Here is a 14,899-nt window from a genome sequence, read left to right on the forward strand (position 1 = left end):
TGGCTGCACCATTTCACATTCCCACCAACAGTTTAAGAGGGTTCCCTTTTCTCCACATCCTCTCCAACATTTGTGGTTTCCTACCTTGTTAATTTTCCCCATTCTCACTGGTGTGGGAAATGTGGTTTTGATTTGTATTTCCCTGATGGCCAGTGATGCGGAGCATTTTCTTATGTGCGTGTTGGCCATGTCTATGTCTTCCTCTGTGAGATTTCTGTTCACGTCTTTTGCCCATTTCATGATTGATTGTTTGTTTCTTTGCTGTTGAGTTTAATAAGTTCTTTATAGATCTCATTCATTTGGGGAATATAAATAATAGTGAAAGGGAATAGAGGGGAAGGGAGAAGAAATGGGTAGGAAATATCAGAAAGGGAGACAGAACATGGAAGACTTCTAACTCGGGGAAATGAACTAGGGGTGGTGGAAGGGGAGGAGAGCGGGGGGTGGGGGTGACTGGGTGGGGGGCACCGAGGGGGGCACTTGACGGGATGAGTACTGGGTGTTATTCTGTATGTTGGCAAATTGAACACCAATAAAAAATAAATTTATTATTAAAAAAATAAAAATAATTTTCCTATGTGTTTTTATTGTTTTGATCATTAGTTAAATCTCCATTAAATAATTTGTAATGTGTTTTCATAAATTTTATGTGGGTTGTACTAGTTGTTTTTAGTTTCTAAAAATTTAAGCACAGGATGCCCGAGTAGCTCAGCCATTGAGCATCTTGCCTTTGGCTCAGGGTGTGATCCCAGGGTCCTGGGATCAAGCCCCACATCAGGTTCCCTGCATGGAGCCTGCTTCTCCCTCTGCCTGTGTCTCTGCCTCTCTCTGTGTGTCTCTCATGAATAAATAAATAAATAAAATATTTTAAAAATAAATACATACATAATAAAAATAAAAATTTAAGCAGTCTGCTTTTTTGGAATTTTCCTGTTTCATTTTTCTTTTCAGGTTCTTTTTATTTTGCGGGATCCATTTTGTATTTTTGGATTTCTGTCATGCTTCCAACTTGTCCTCATTCCTAAAGATCTAAAGAATAAAAAATATGCAATGATATTCAATGTATTCAATTTGAATTTATATTTTATCCAAAATATAAAAATTAAAATTATTTTCATTCATGTTTTCAAAAGTGTTCTTTTTTTCTTAAATGTTTAGAATTACCCATTAATAATCCAAGGCAAAATTCAAAACTATGGTTAATGGATTAAAATTTTAAATTAATAAAGCCAATATTTGAATTTATTTTTCAAAATCGTAATGAAATCTTACTGAATTTTTGTCAGAGAAGGAAAACTATTTGCAACTTTACATTTTATGCCTAATGCCAATGCAAAGAACTAGTATTATGCTTTGTAAATTATGTTTAGTTCTATATATAAGTTTAAAAGTAAATACAAATTGTTTAATATTGCAAAATGTCTCTCGAGCCCCATATGCAACTGTTGTTCTTTAGGTCCCACGTGTCATTTTTCCGAACCTGAAAAATATATTTAAAAAAAGAATCACCAGTGATGCATGGAACAGAAAAAAATGCAGGGCACTGCTGGGAAATCCTGTTTCATTATGCAAGAATTTATTGTATTCATATTATCTGAGAGAAAGGATTTGAGAAGTTAATGAATCTTAAAGTTCTTCCCCTGCCTTTTGAAGTCATGTCAGTCTCAGATGTTGGCAACAGGACAATCTGCAAATATTCACATCACTCACAGTATCCAGTTGCCTTTTATTATGAAGACCTTGCTTAAAAATGTAGAAAGACACTTCCCTAGGGCCTGAATATGTAAGTTACAAGAATGGATGTTTAGGATGGGGCTGTGTTGGCAGGTGCTGAGAAATGGCTCCCAAGTGATAAAGATTACCTGTGTATCCTTTAAAAAATCTGTTTTTGTGTTTTTGTAATATGGGGGCAACTCTAAAGCATGGAACCATGTAGTGCCTTGTAGGCTTTCGTGAAAAGTTTAGATTTTATTTTAGATGGAAAATCTTTGGAGAATTTTGAGCAGAAGTGTGACTTGACCTTATATCAATTTAAAAACTATTTTTCTGAATGCAATGTGAAGAATGGATTATAAAACAGCAAAAATAGAAGCAGGGAGACCAGTTTGAAAGCTATTGCAATGGTCAGGTGGAACATGAAGATGGCTTAAATAATGGTGATAGATGTGGTAAAAGTGGTCCAATTCTGGAAATATTTTGAAGGCAAAGCCCAAAGGATTTGTTGGCTCAAACCTCCAGGCATTTCTTTCTTTCTTTCTTTCTTTCTTTTTTTTTTTTTTTTTTTTATCTCTGCGCACTTCTAAGATTATTTTTCTTCACCTTGAAAGGGGACCATTTTTAAAATTTGGATTTATATAAAGAGTAAACGTGATAGTTCATGTAAAGTTATTCTTGTGATGTCTGATATATAACAAGCATAGAACAAATATTAACCATTAAATTACCTTTAAGGCATCACCTAATAAAATAACTTTTCTCAAATATACTTTTTTCAGCCTCTAGATTTTTGCACATTTATTTTTCTATTATTAAAAACCCATTGATCCTATTCTTTTCTTGTCAAACATCCCTATCTACCAAGACTTTTAATACCAAAAAGCTTTCCAATCTCAAAAGAATGAAGACAAAATACTGAAAATGATAGGAGATGAGTTGATATCTGGGGGACAGGAGATCTTAATCTTCATGAGCAGTTATCTATTCTACTAATTACCTGTTAAATCTGAAACTGACTATTGAATACTACAGAATACTATTTCATTGGCAATTCATTAATTTTTTTTCAATCTCACCCATATGCATGAATAGATCCACAAAGATAAAAACTAATCTTGTCAAGAGACGCATAATGATCTTTGCCTAACTGCTCCAGGAACCATCTCCCCTCTCATGAGAAAATATTTTGCACTGTATTACAGAAACCTTATATTGAATAGGGCTTATATATGCTACACACCAATACACTGGAAAATTAGACCTAGACTACATTATCACTATATGTTTTACAATTGGTTGGGTCGTAAGTAATTCTCCATATTGAGGTTCTGAGTATATTCTTTCAACATCATAGAACTAAAGTTGTCTTTTCAAACAGAGGACAAATCATAAAGCCTATTACAGCCTAAAACTAGTTCTTCGTTTTTAACATCTTATCACTAATTATTCAGTCTAAAGGGGATTTGCAAAGTAAAGATAATTTATTTGTCAGAGTAAGTAAACTGATGTGATAGTCAAAATGGTTGCTACTGTAGTCATTACTGATACAATCATAGTGAGAGAAAAAGGAACTTTAAACTTTGTGAACAATAAAAGCAGCTGGCCCTTTTAGCTGGCAGTTCAATTCAGTTTTGTAAGGAAAATGCATGAATCAGAAAGACACTAAATTCTCAGGCAGAAGCACCAAAAGGAATGACCCATGTTATGGAGCAGATAACTCTATTAGCCCCTAAGACAGACACAGAACTGCAGAGAAGAAAAAATATACGTAAAAGGAATCACCAGGGATGCATGCTTTTATCTATTTTTAAATGATCAAAGGAAATTCCCCTCTGATGAAGGATACTGACTTCTACGTTCCATTGCAGTTAGCTGCATCTAATGTTCCTTCTTAAACACATATATCTTGTGCCTAGCTCCATTCCATAAATGTTGATTTTTATCTATTTTTTCTACTAGATTGTGAACCACTTATTGAAGTAAGGAACACCAAGAAAGGTCCGAATAAGGATACGAGTGATTCGGTTTCAGACATACTAAGTTTGAGATGCCAATGAGGTAGCAAAAGCAGCCTATTTTACCAAATAGATCTTCCAAGTCTGGGACACATTCACGTTTCCTTGTATGTTGATTATACAGCTCAGATCATTTTATATTGGAGGTGCTCAATAAATATCTGTTAGTTGACTTAATAACTAATGAAAATTTCATTACTGGATTTGAAAGCTGATTATTTCATTCTGCAACATAATAAAATTTACTCTAGCGTCCTGCTTTCAAAGAAAGAGATCACATCATCATGATCATCATATAAAGTAGATGATCTCTCAGTGTCTACAAAACTTATCTTTATTAACAGAATGCTATTTTCACTTTATTACACCATCTAAAGAAATGTGTATTTCAAGAGGACAGTGTTCATTCTAATAAATAGAGTTGCACTACGTGTCAAGAAGTGCTGGGCCAAGCTGTATTCATGCAAAAAAATTTTCTAAGAAAGGAAAAGGAAATAGGGAGAGGAAGGAGGCTGACTCAGTAGGAGGCTGTTTGTTAATTGGTAAATATGTGCTATACACATATTGAGCCATGTGGCTGCTTTTTAAAAAAGCAAAGTACGTGGAGAAATTTCAGCTGTTTCCTGAAAATATGCTCACTTACACTTCCCCAATAGAAAGATTGTTTATTGACTATGAAAACTGAGGACTTTATTTTATTGAGAAGAAAGAGATAAAATGGGGAAGGGGGAAGTAAGTACTAGGGAGTCATCTCAGCAGCAAGCTGAAAAAAAGAAAATGTTTGGGGCTAAGGGCTTGTTCAACAGAAACACGTAGATCCATATTCTTACCAGAACGGCATATCACATTTTTTTCTTCTTAGAAATTTTGCAAAATCGGAGTTGAGGACAAAATTTGGGCGTGGAGAGAGTGGGAGGTTGGTGACAGTTGTTGGCACCCTGTTAAGTTTTTCAAGTGTGTCTAAAATGTAGACAAGTTTAAACAAGGACTGCCAGGATCACCAGGGTTTGGACTGTTGTCCAGGCCCTTAGCCCATGACTATGTCACCGAGTTCATGGACTTTTGTTTATTTACTCAATAAATATTTACTGAGAACATACTAAGAGCCAAATATTGTTCAAGGTGCTAAGACCACAGCAATGGGGAAAAAAACAGATTAATGTCTCTGCTCTAAAGGAATTTACATTTTCCTGGGGGGAGGCAGGACAATAAGCACATAAACAGGATTTTCAGATGGTGATAAGTGCCATGAAGAAACTAAACTAGGGTGATGTAATAGGGAATGACCTTGACAATCAGTAGAACAAAATCCCCTCCAAGGTGCCAGACTGGCTCCATTGCTGGTATGAGCAATTAGAGTCCCTGTGGGGATCACGGACCATTCAAAATCCAAGTGTATGCAGAAGACAGGGTATTCATCCCTATTGGACAACAACTTTAAAAGCTCCTGACTAGTCCTAGACCTATACTATCTACAAAAGGCCCTTCATGATCCAGAAGCAACTGCTGTCCAATAGCTCTGAGTTGCTCTGAAATTATAGGCCTCTTACAGCAGATGCTTTTGACTAAAATAACTGCTCCCTCCAAGCATGCCCTGATTTATGGCTGGCTTAGTTTTCTTGATTGCCTTAATGTTGTTGATATCAAATTCCATTTAACCTTGAGCCTCACCTCCTTTCTCTACTGCACTACCTAGGCTATCCAGCTTTCTTTCAGCAACAAGGCAAGCTTGACTAATCCTATTTTGGGCCTAACTCTGTCTAGTTGTAACTTGGATGAAACACGCTACTGACATGCCCCACAATTATGACATCCTTGGCAGAACCTGGTCATTGTTTTCCCCGTGCCAGCACCAAGACTTTTGCCAGCTTGCCTATTTGCACAAACGCTCCAGCAGTGCTTTTTACATCTATACTATCTAGGATATTTTGCCAACTGAGGTTAAGATGTTATGCTTTGAACACTCGGTAGTAAAGGATCTTGACTAGGATATCTAAACCAAGATTGCTAATTTGCAGAGGAAAACCCTACCCATCAATACCAAAAATGTCAACTGTCTCAGAGGTATACCCATGGGCACAAGAATTCAAACTAAGTGACAGAAAAGTCTGACTTAGAAAGCAGTAATGGTTACTGGAGCAGCAGCATCAAGTCGGTGCCAAAATGGCTCCAGGGCAGGGCAGAGGCTCATGTTAAACTGAAATTACTCAGGAACAGAGACTAAGAGACTTTTGAAATAAACCTGGCTGCCTAAAGGAGAAAGAAAGGTAGGTATGGAGAGAAACATGCAGAGAAGAGAAATGGTGCTGCCTGCGAGAAAAAAGAAGAAAGGTAGCTTGTCTGAAGTCGTGTTTTCTAGCAGTTATGAGGCCTAGTAGTACTATCTACAGTTGGATTATATGAGATTCCCACAGAGCCTTCAAATAAACTCCCTTTCACCTGGTCTATTAGAAACTTTTTCTCAGCACCCTACGCAAATATTTTTGGAGTCAAAAGCTACATGGCCATTTCAGGGTATCCCAGATTCTTTGGTATAATGATCACTCCCCAGCCTAATGAGTCTCAGGGAGTTCTTCCCATGCTATTTGTGCTTCCTCCACCTGTGCCCATAGGTCTACCTCTCAGACAGTTGACATTTTTTGGTACCGAAGGGTAGTTTCTCTCTGCCAACTAGCAGGCCTAGAATTCAGCTATTTCCCCTCAAGACTCTTCACCACTAAGTGTTCAAAGCATAACATCTTACCCTCAGATCCTCAGAAAAGAGAATCTGATTGGCCCAACTGTGCTTTGGCTTGTTTTTCTCTGAGTTATCTGTCCAGTCAGCTGTGGTAAGACCCTAAAGTTAAGTATCTTAAGACCCTGTACTATACACATGGCAACCATGGGTGTGGTCCAGGGAGAGATTTTCTTAGATGGAGGGCAGGGTGAGGTAGGCAATGATTAGCCAACAGGTCCAGTGACACTATAAAGTCCAGTCCTCACTCACAACTACCAATGAGGCCACACTTTCCAGGTCAATGACCATAAAGAATCTTGTGCCTCCAACTTATATGAATGCTTAAATTGTCCATTGTTAGTGAGCTTGTAGTTCTAAATGTTTCTACTTTCCAAAGGCAAATCAGATTACAGACATGCTAAAGATAGATGTTTTGTAAATCTTGATCTAGCAGAATTAGTCTAGCTAAGCCAAAAGCTGTGAAGCAATGGTGAACAAGAATGTGAATAGAAAATAGTTATAAGGAGCTGGAAAATGGTGGCAGGCTTGCTTGCACTTACATATGCTGGTTCATCTCCTTAGAATGTCTTTCCTTCCACCATTTTGGCAAAGTCTCCCTAATTCTTCAAGACCTAGGTTAACCATCATTTCATCTGAAAGCCTTTCCTGAGACAGCCCAGTTTCTTTTCTTTCAGGCAAAGATCATCAGTCTCTCTTTTGATCAAGTGCAACATGCACACCGTTTCAATTTTTATTTCAGGAATCCTCATGCTAACTACATGTATTGCTTTACAACAGTGTGTCTGCAATGCTACTTTAAGTCCCTTCAAAGCAGAAACCCTGTCTTATTTGACTGCGTGTTCTTTGGCAGCTCAGTGCCTGAAATAGAGTTGGTATTCAAGAATTGTTGATTGAATGAGGAAGAGTAAAAGAAAGTATATTATTAGTTTGGCACAAGTGTAGTCTGAAGAATATTCCAGATAATTGAAGTTTATACCTTCAGGAATCAAAACTTTTAAGATGCTTTATAAAGACAGAAATCCAGGGATCCCTGGGTGGCGCAGTGGTTTAGCACCTGCCTTTGGCCCAGGGTGTGATCCTGGAGACCTGGGATCAAATCCCACATTGGGCTCCTGGTGCATGGAGCCTGCTTCTCCCTCTGCCTGTGTCTCTGCCTCTCTCTCTCTCTGTCTCTGTGTGACTATCATAAATAAATAAAAATTTAAAAAAAAAGAAGACAGAAATCCTTATAAATTATCTTACAGATTTTTCTGCCTCATGAAACAAAATGAAACAACATCATAAATACTTTCTAATTTATTCAAATTCCTCATTGGATCAATTATTCTATTCTCTAATATATGCTTAAGAAAGCTTAGTTCAGGCACCACCTCCACCAGGAGGCCTTCTCTAGCCCTATCACATCAGACTTCCCTAGATACCATCTTAGATATTCACACAACCCACTTGTATAGTGCTTACAATACTTTATGGAAATTACCTGTTTATTCACATGATTCCACTACTTCATATGGTCACACGTGCTCTATTTCCCCCATTAGGCAGTGGGTGGCTCTGGGCACAGCACCCCACCTTATTCATCTTTTCATTGCCAGGGCCAAGCAGAGCACACCAGGTGTCCAACAAATGTTGAACTGGAATGAACTTAGTAGTATTATAAGAGGGTTTTGAAGTGTGTAAAACTACTGATCTCTACACTAAATTATTCTCAGTTTTTTTTTCTATTTTATAGTATTAAAATTTTTTTATATTGCTTCTGTTTTTTTCCCAATTATATCATTTTACTCCATCAGGTTAACAATCTCTAGAAAGCCCTTTACATTCCTTTTATCAATCCAATGATTTCTAAATTTTTTAAAGAAAAGATTTTATTTATTTATTTGACAGAGAGAGAGAGCACAAACAGGGGGAATGGCAGTCAGAGGAGGGAGAAGCAGGCTCCTTGCAGAGTAGGGAGCCTGATGCAGAACTCGATCCCAGTACCCAGGGATCATGAGCTGAGCTGAAGGCAGTCACTTGCTTAATTGACTAAGCCACCCAGGCACCCACCATTGAACCTTTAAGACTTGACTTTGGTAAATTAGAAAACCTTGTATCATTCTTCAGCCACAATATCACATATTAATAAAAATATTTTCAAACACTTGTTTTTCAAATACCTTTTCCATAATACCATTTCCCCAAAATTGTTTACTTTCTGATTTACTGTGAAAAAAGTTTGCTTTACTTTGATAATTCCTAAAGAATAAGCGTGCTTGTTTTTAAATATTTGCTAAGTAGCACTTTATTGATAAGTCATTTGTCATCAGTGGAAAGGTTAGCAAATTTTAAACACTTATCTTTTTGTAAATAAAGAGCTTAATTTATCTTTAAATTCAACAGCAGCTTTAAGTATTTTTCAAAGAAATGACCAGTAAAACTCTCTGCGGTAGAAAATATCATCATTACTCTCTATTTCATTACAAAGGCATGTAAATATATGACAATATTTTAAAGGCTCATGATTTTATGAAATTAAGAACCAGTGTTGATGCACTTCTGGCTTCAGTTTCTGTGATGAAAGAAAAGTTGCCTATGAATATAAAAACATTACCTAGAATATTTTTGAATTTTCACTTGCAGGCAAAATATCAGCTCCATCATAACATATATCTCCCATGAAACATTTTAAAAAGAAATTCAGTAAAGATTTTCTTATTGCTGAGAATTTACCTTTTTCAGTAAATTATTTCTTTAAAAGTTTTTCATTAATTTCTAGTCAGTTAGCATACTGTATAACATTAGTTTCAGGTGTACAATAAATTCTTTTTTAAAAAAGATTTTATTTATTTATTTATTAATGAGAGGCACAGAGAGAGAAAGAGAGGCAGAGACACAGGCAGAGGGAGAAATGGCTCCATGCAGGGAGCCTGACGTGGGACTTGATCCAGGGTCTCCAGGATCAGGTCCTAAGCTGAGGGAGGCACTAAATCGCTGAGCCACCTGGGCTGCCCAAATTCTTCTTTTTGAGGCACAAAATTGTGATTCGATCATGAATTTTCTTTCTGAAATACAATCGAGAAAATACAATCTGAGACACAATAGAAATGCTGACATAGCCACACTATTCCACCACTCCATGAGTTCTAATGCTACATAATTTGTCTTACCTGTTTCTCAAAGTCTTCAGCTTCAACAATGTTTTCTATGTATTTTTCCAACACTGGTGACCAAAAAAAAAAAAAAAAAAGATGTTAGTTTGCTGGCTTATTGCTTTATGAATTATTTCAGCCTTATACACTCTGGAAGGAAAAACAGTTTTCTAAGTGCTCCTCCCATTTTTTCACTAGAAATTGTTTGTTCTCCATCAAACTTATCTCCATTTGGTTTGTCTTTGTGGAAGAGCAGCTTAAGACCACTCAGTGGTTGTTGCTGCCCATTCAGTGGCCTGAGCAGTGGGAGCTGCAGACCAGTCTGAGCACGCTCCAGTCTTTGGTAGGGAACTGCTGAATAGCCACAGAGGGCACCTGCACCCCTTCATGCCAGTCTGTGACTCCAGGTTGAGTAGCAGTGACCTCAGGAGCTGGAGCAGTCCACTCACCCTGAAACTCCTCCTTGGTCACAGCCTTTTGGGCAGCAGCCTGCTCTTCCTTTTCATTTCTTTGGGCTCTCTGTAGAAGTTGACAGCAGTGGTAATTTCCCACGGATGTTCAGGGGAAAGGGTGCCACGCATTCGCAGAGCCTCCCAGGCCAGCATTCAATCACATCAGACTCACTGAGTGAGCTCCCTTTTGTTGCAAGGGATGTCAACGTCCACATGGTGCAGAGAAGCATCTGTGTCACACAGAGTGATGGTAGGTGGGTTGACATAACATGCCTCTGTGAGAGGTTGGAGTTGGTGCTGGGATCAGTAGCCACCAGAAGTCTCAGTTCCCAGAAGGCTGCCTGGGTCTGGTTAGTGAAGTCTCCAGGAGTGGGGCAGCCAGCAACAGCAGTGGCTCTAGTAGCAGCAGCACACTTCAGCACAGCTCCCTGGCCAGGGATATGACATTGACATGAGCCAGGTTTTCAACGGCAGCAATGGTATAAGCTGCCAGCAGAAGCTTCTCCCAGGTTCTCTTCAGATTTATGATACAGATGCCATCACATTTCCTTTTGTAGATGTACTGTTTCATTTGGAAATCAAGGTTGGTGCCAACTAAGTAGGTTCCGGCTGCAAGGAATTTGAGGACATCCTCCTCCTTCGTTTGCAGCCATCAAGTGCTCCGGATATTGTGAAAGATTCTCTTGAAGACAATGCTATATGGACCCGTCCCTGCATGATGTGGAAAGCCCAAGCGGTCTTTTGTAATAAATAAACTTCTAAACATTTGTTATTAAGTTTAGTGACGTTTCACTAAGTGCCAGATTGAGTAACACTTGACTTTGAAGACTTCTGAAAAAATTGCAAAAGATCGTCTTTATGTTTTGGATACTTAGTTTTTTAATGTCTTGCTAATTGTGAGCTATCTCAAGGCACAGTATATGACATGAGGATCTTCATTAACAATAATAACACAAAAAATCCGCACTTCAAACAGTTTCATCATAACTTTGAATCTGAGAGGAGGGAACTTTTGGTTATATCTGAATAAATCTTGTTTAATACTGTAATTGCCAAAAAGCATGTTCACAAAGAAAAGCGTCACAGCTAAGATTTTCTTTTTAGTCCAATTGTGCTTGTATTATTAATTTTATCTGCTGTTCCTTTGGAGGATTTTTTGAGTCATTTGTCTATTTCATGAAGGTTAGTTTAGTTAGAACTTAAAGGAGCCCAGGTAACCCAGTATGCCTCATGAAAAAGAAATGGAAGGAGGTGCCTATTGTTCTGGGAAATGCAATTCCCACTCCTTTCCTCCCATGTGATACCATGTTAAATCCTAACATCAGACATCTACAGGCTACAGACTATGATGGCCTGTTGTCAATCTTTTTTGTTAAAGGTTACTAAGGACTAGTTTCTTTTTAAATAAGTAGAAGTGTTAACATTTTCTTCTCAAACTACAATGGATTGCCTGGTGCTCCTCTGAAGTTCACACACCTCAGTTTGGCGTAACTGTTCTAACGTTTGGCTGAGAGAAAACATGCCAACCCTTTGAAAGATTTCCATCCACTGCAGTACTGAGACTCATTACCTTGAGCACCAGAATGTATCATTTTTTGTTTGGCATTATTTTCATTGTAAATATATTTGTCTTGTCTCCTCAGCTAAATTATAAGTAACTGGAGTCATAGTATTCTTCACATTACCAAGCATAGTACTTTGTCTGAAAGATATATGATACATATGTTTTCTTGTGCTAAATGATTAGCTTCTCATGTGCTATCCTCTTGTTTGTCTGAATTGCAATTTCTGTAAGGACAGGAAACTTTTTATTCTTCTTCCAATCCCCCACCTCTGCCACATGACTTACATGAACTTTTTAATGAATATTTGTTGACTAAAATCAGATAACTCAATAGATTTGACTAATAATCTCATTTTGCACGGAAATTAAGCCAATAAACTATGGATCTGGGCTGTAATAAAATTCATGTATTCTTTCATTCATTCATTCAAGTGATGTTTATAGTGTATTTTCTATGTACCACATAGTAATTATAACTGTGGCATAGCAAAACAGAAAGTAGAGACCACAAACTAAAAATATGATAGAGTAAACATGCTGTATTATCATTACATATAATCATCAGTAATCCATATTGAATAAAAGCTAAAAGAAGCTGTTAAACACTCTCCTAGGGACACCTGGGTTGCTCAGTGGTTTGGCACCTGTCTTCCGCCCAAGGCATGATCCTGGAGACTCAGGATTGAGTCCCGCGTCAGGCTCCCTGCATGGAGCCTGCTTCTCTCTCTCTGCCTTTCTCTCTCTCTGTATCTGTCATGAATAAATAAATAAAACTTTAAAAAAAAATAAATAAACACTCTCCTAAAACTATTCAATTTTGTACGTAACATCCAGTGTGCTTGTAAATTATTTATGTAATACTGGTCTGTTTTCCTTATACTGGAAAATAAGTTCCACTGAGGCTCAGACCAGGTCTGACTTGTTACTACTCTACCCTGGGGTGTAGCACAATGCTGGCACATAATTAAGTATTCAATAAGTGTATCTTGGATGAATACATAGATGAATATATAGGGAGAAAAACAATACTAATGGTTGCATATATTTTAAAATCCAAAAATAGGGAGAGTTATAAAACAGAAGATTAAGCTTTTATTGAAGAAAACTAGGAAAGACAAATTATTCAAGAAAATTACTCTATGAGTAAATTAAAAAGAGTAATTTAAAACATAAATTTCTGTTGAATTTTGGCTAAGGCTGACAGGTTCAAAAATTCAGTAATTTGTTCAACAAATATTTACTGAATGTGTATGAAATGTCAGGCACTGTACTAGGTGCTGCAATGCAGAGGAGTAAGATAAATTTGTGCTCTGTCCATATGGAGTTTACAGATAGGTGGAAGGTACTGAAAGGCACAAAGATCGTTTTTCCAATATGTAAAATAAAACAAAAATCTCTATTACTAAAAATAATTGCATATTTGATAACACAGGGAAATGTCTAAGAAGTCTTTGACTTATTTTGGCATACATATGTATTTTGGTTACATATATGTAACTTCAGGCCCATATTATGTTCTGTGATTTCCTCTATAACTGATACTGTTCTACACTCCAGATCATTGTTCATGCTTTGCTCTTGCTGGAACTCTTTCCCACTTATCCTTTAAATTTCTTAGTCAAATACAGCCCCTACCTACCACTTGATACCCCTTCAACCATCTTTGTGTGCATGACCCTTCATTGTACTTACAACAGCATTTATTTGTCTGTCATGATTTGTCTCTTTTCCGAACTCTAAGTGTTTCTAGGGCAGAGGCTAGTTTTCACTGATTTTGTATTTATGATGGCTAGTACATAATAAATGATCAATAAATGTTTGTTAACTAGAGCTGAAACTCCTATTTTCTATTTAGAAACTTGTATCTATCTAATAGGACTTCACCTGACAGAGTTCGTTTCCAAGATGTCTTTAAAAGACAGTACAATCTACTAGTCATCAGGAAAAATCAGCTACAAGCATTCACACACCTGATTACATTCTCACTTTTCACCAACAACCTAAGCCCACATGAGAATTTGAGGCAGAGAATGTAATGTATCTTTACCATCCTGATCACATAAATTCCATTTATCTTCTTAACACTTCAAGTGCCAAAAGGCTGCATAATAAGCAAAGTTACACTTCTTTTTTGGCAAGTCTAGTGTCTAAAACACTGCTGAAATGCTACAGGGGAACATTCTCTGTACCACTACCTGTCCTGGGTTAATAAATGAGTTTTTCCAGAGACAGAAGATTAGAATACAAAAAGAGCTATGAATATATGAAAATATCCACCATCTGTGAATATTATCTCTGACTTGGTACCTCAGGTACATAGCGAGGTCCCCTCATTGATTAATTAATATGTTGGTATCTCTGTATTATTTGTTGCCACAATAATGTTTCATACCAAGCCATCCAAAACCATCGTCTTATAATAAACATTTATCTAGTTCACTACAGGTTGTTGACATTGGAAAGGTTTATCTGGAAGCTTCTTCTGATCTCATCTGGATTTCCTTATGTATCTGAGGGCTGCCTGGTAACTGGCTGAACCAGGATGGCCCTAACTCAGATGTCTGAAACAACTTAACCCTGTTCCATATGTCTGCCACAACCTTCCTGCAGGCCAGCTGGACATGTTCTCATGGCATAGCACAGGGGAATAGTGAGTAGACCCAATCATACAAGAAGGCAACAGAAAAGCATATGCACCTTTCTATAAAGTCTAGTTTGTGTCATGTTAGCTAACATCCTATTGACCAAAACAAGTCACATGCCCAAGCATAGAGTCAGAGTGAGAATGGAACTTTAAAGTCATAGGAAAAATATAGTGGATTCAAAGAAGTCATTAAGTGGGGTCATTAACGCAATCATCCTGGATCCCTGAAATCTACCATGATCCTAAATTTTAAAAACCTGTGCAAGAAAAATTGCATGATATTTCCATGTAACGAATTCTGGATAGTTTAGGAAGTAAAGTTCCCTAAGAAATATACTACATTGGTTTAAAGTTTTGAATTTTATTTGAAATTTGGCATTCAGTTTCACAAAGCTACAGATTTTTAAAAATATATTCTCCATCTGATATAGTCTCATCAAATATAAGGGTAAAGGAAAACTATGCAATAATAGCAACTATAAATTACAAGTGATTTTGTGAAATCCAGCAAAGTAAAACTGTTAAGACAGATAATAATGAAGGTCCACTAAAGAAAGAAATAGGATGTAACAGAAAAATATGTAATCTACAAAAATAGTGTGCATGTGCATATATGCGCGCGCACACACACACACACACA

At 37.2% G+C, this 14,899-nt stretch overlaps 1 long non-coding RNA gene across 1 annotated transcript; it reads right to left on the reverse strand.

Annotated features, from left to right (window-relative positions):
• Positions 1 to 8,579: 8,579 nt before the first annotated feature.
• On the reverse strand, positions 8,580 to 12,362 carry LOC112650747 (uncharacterized). Its single transcript, XR_003130408.3, has 3 exons — positions 10,049 to 12,362; positions 9,618 to 9,670; positions 8,580 to 9,512 (listed from the first exon to the last, which is right to left on the reverse strand). It is a non-coding gene; the product is annotated as an uncharacterized LOC112650747 (long non-coding RNA).
• Positions 12,363 to 14,899: the final 2,537 nt, after the last annotated feature.

Source organism: Canis lupus, chromosome 29 (assembly GCF_003254725.2).
Source record: "Canis lupus dingo isolate Sandy chromosome 29, ASM325472v2, whole genome shotgun sequence".
Taxonomy (NCBI): domain Eukaryota; kingdom Metazoa; phylum Chordata; class Mammalia; order Carnivora; family Canidae; genus Canis; species Canis lupus.